General features: G+C 45.6%; 1 protein-coding gene across 1 annotated transcript in view; it reads left to right on the top strand.

The window, feature by feature from the left end:
• Positions 1-408: 408 nt before the first annotated feature.
• The window catches only part of Znf217 (zinc finger protein 217), a 23,619-nt gene continuing 20,519 nt past the window's right edge, over positions 409-3,508 (top strand). Inside the window, exon 1 of the mRNA XM_051143870.1 lies at positions 409-524. The gene's annotated coding sequence lies outside the window, so the exon portion shown is untranslated. The remainder of the gene's footprint in view (positions 525-3,508) is intronic.

The raw sequence follows: 3,508 nt of genomic DNA, 5'->3' as shown, positions 1-3,508 counted from the left end.
TTTTTGTTTGTTTTGTTTTTAAGACAGGGTTTCTCTGTGTAGCCCTGGCTGTCCTGGACTCACTCTGTAGACCAGGCTGGCCTCGAACTCACAGCGATCTGCCTGCCTCTGCCTCCTGAGGGCGTGCGCCATCACGCCCGGCTTGAGAGGACCTTCTTTGGGAATGTTGTATGTGTAAATCTTTAAGGCAGTTTCCTCGAGTATTTTGAGAAAGGCAAGCTTGGGAGGTAGCACTATTACAGGCAGACACAGTTGTGTTTACAAAGAGGTAAACAAACTTGTAGAAGAGACAGATGTGCTGGGCTTCGAGTCAAATGGTGTTCTTAACCCAATCAAGGTTGATTTAGTCAATCAAGTCGGATTATATCTCAACCTCTATTTAAATTGAGTTTTACGCTTAGCCCCTCCCTTCTTGGTTTCCTTGTAAAAACCAGCAGTCACATCTCCTCCCTTATTGTTCCGGGCCAGGTGGACTGGCAGCCTCCTAGGATTTCCCGGGCCGGCACCGCCTTCCCTCCTGAAAGGTAATTTCTGCCCTCTACTTTTCTCTTACCTTACTGGGTATTTTCAAAACAGATGACTTCCGTGGGCTTGAAATTGAGGAAGGGAAAAGTGGAGTGCCCTTCCAGGGCTTTGTTTGTTATCTCTCCTTAATTTAGTGGGATCAGTCTTGGGAAGAGCCCTGCCCCGGCCTCTCTCTCAAATGTCCTTTGTAGTTTGTAAATGTAGGTTCCGACTAACTTTTTGTGTTTCCTGCTGCCTGCAGTTTTTCTGGTTTTCCTGCCTTGCACACTGAGTCCTTTTGAAACGTCTGTGCCGTTTCTGCTGCAGCTCCAGGGAGTTCGTTTCCAAGTTGTTTCTCTTTAATCTGTTCCGCAGTGAAACAAATACTTAGGAAAGATTATATTTCATCTGCACTTCTAATTAGGATTTAGTCTCAAAAAGATAATTCCTGGAGATAGTATATACAGCAAACCAGGCTTGTTCTTGTTTTTGTTAGATTTTCGAATACAAGCAGGCTCTGGATAGAAAAATCAGATGTTAGTTTAAGGAAGAGGCCTGCTAGCACTACGATGGAATCAGAGATAATAGTGTGTGATTTTATAAGCGCACTTTGGGAAATGTGTCTTGGGGCAGGCGTGGGGGTGGTGGTGGTGGGGTGGTGTTTGGAAACTGTGAAAAAGAAGAGACTTGGCTGAGGTTTGTCCGGTTCAGGAGGAGGTGGAATGGGCCTGAGTTTGGCTACACGTGCAGATCCCCAGCAGCAGGGACCGAAAAGCCGGGTCCCACTCTCTGTGGCCGCGTCCTGCAGCACCTGATTCCTTTAGAGAGGTATCGCAGCCTGGGAAGTGAGTGGTGGCGATGCAGGGTTCCGCGTGGGCGGGGCCAAGGCCGTGGACACCAACGTTCGATTTTTCAGTTTCCACTTGGCCCGGGAGTGGGGAGTTCTTAGCTGCTTATTACGAAACCAAACGTCCCTCGGGTTCTCCTGTGACTTTTCCGACTTTTAATTGTATTTAACGACCCACGCTTCCCAAATCAACACGCGGCAATAGTCTCCACATTCTAAAGCAGGAATTCCGATCCTTCCATGTCCCTTGGAAAACCCGGTGTGTGTTTGCAAGCTCAGCCGTCAGTGGCAGAATTTTGCAACGATTTCCCAGTTTTGTTGGCACGATTCCAGGAGGGAAGGTTCTTTGTAATTCTTTGCTCAGACATCAGGCTCTCATACAAATCTCTTAGCACATAGACCAGAGAAGGCAATTCTCTTTCAATTTTAAAAGCTACAACATAGTAAGTCGTCCCCCGCCTCCCCCCTTTATTTGTGGTGGGGGGAGGAAGGGGAGGAGAACCAGTTACAGACCATCTGATGCCAAAATGGCTTAACAGAGTGGTGGCTTTGTGAGGGCATGGAGGAAAGCCACCCGCGGGCCCCCCCCCCCCGCGCCCTTTTCTTCCTTTGCTCTGAAAATAACTCAGTAGCTATAAGTTCTGAGAGCCCGAGCCTCGTTGTTCTTAGCCAAATGATTATTTGTCAAAATATTTGACTGTTTCCCTATTGCTACTGAGAAGTTTGGACTTTCCTTTATGCTTCATCTCCGCACTAGGGTTTTAACTATCAGCGCTATTGTGTTTACAGTATTCAAGGTTTCAGAGTGCAAAGGTTACCATTAACATATAGACTGAGCCTACACTTAACGTTTAGCCTCAACCTCCATCCACTTTACTTGGTCATAGTTTTCTTTGTTTTGTATCAGTGCTGCCTCTCCCTCCCCCTTCCCCCCCCCCCCATCGTATTTTGGGACAAAGTTTAGTGAAGTCTCCTATGTATGAATGTTTGCTGAGCTGTTGTGTTCTGACTGTGAATATTTATAAGGCTTTAACCAGTAGTTTGGAGAGAGATACTAATCTGTGGTGAGAAAAGGAACCCTAGTACTAAAAATGATCAATATCTTACGTGCTTGAATGAAAATCAGGGCTGGCTTAAGGATCTACTTCCAGCGATGCTAATTAATTGTGAGTAATTGATTCACTTCCTTTGGAAAAAAAAAAAAGACTAACGAGACCATATGTGGGTTGGTAGTTAAATGTAAAACGACGACAGCAACAACATTCTACAAGACAGATTCTTGCTCCTCGCTAAGCTGTCTTCCTGGATTCTTCTTCCTATTTATTAAGGACTGCGTTGCTTACTAGTTCCGGTCGGTTCTTTTTTGTCCGTCGTCCCCCCCCCCCCACGTTTCTTTTGATATAGGAAATGGGTAGGAATGCTTTTCTTGATGCTTTTTCACTTTTTGACACATGGAGGGCCAGCTTGAAAAAGAAACAAACAAGTTGGCCGTTCGGTGTGAAGCAATAGATCTATTTTACATTTGAATTCATTTGCATTTTGGAGCAGAAAAATTATTGGATGTGATTGTGGCCGCCATAGTTGCTCCCTGGGGCTTGCTTAAAACAGGGGGCATCTGTCCTAAACCTTTGGAGTCACAACCTTTTCCTGTCTTTTCTACTTTCCTCTTTAATATGAGTCAGGAACAAAACAGTAGGGAAACGCTATAGGTGAGTCGGGCATAAAGGGGTGTATGTGTGTGTGTGTGTGTTTACGCCACTTTTAAACCTAGTTTCACTCAAGTGAATTTCTATGCAAACTAAGTAGATTCGTGGTACCGAGTCCAAATTCAGACATGAAACTTTAATAAAAATACAAGCCCGGGGTCTTAAGGAAAAAGACAATTAGCTTTATAAACATATTAATTTAGAGAAATTTAATGCTTTGGGGTCCCGGACCTTCCTCACATTGACTCTCTGAAAAGTGTTTACCTTCAGAACACCGCTATCTTGTAAGCTCTCGAAGCTACTGACAAGGTGGTTTATTTATTTATTTATTTATTTTTGTTCGTGATTATAGGCGACCCGGAGTTGGGCAACCGGCCCCTCCCTCCCCTCCCCGGGCGCACCTTGCAAGGGAGGGGGTGGCGGCGAGGGAGGACTGGCTGTGCGCCTGCCG

Source organism: Acomys russatus, chromosome 4 (genome assembly GCF_903995435.1).
Source record: "Acomys russatus chromosome 4, mAcoRus1.1, whole genome shotgun sequence".
In the NCBI taxonomy this organism is placed as follows: domain Eukaryota; kingdom Metazoa; phylum Chordata; class Mammalia; order Rodentia; family Muridae; genus Acomys; species Acomys russatus.
This window is presented reverse-complemented; position numbering and strand designations above follow the sequence as displayed.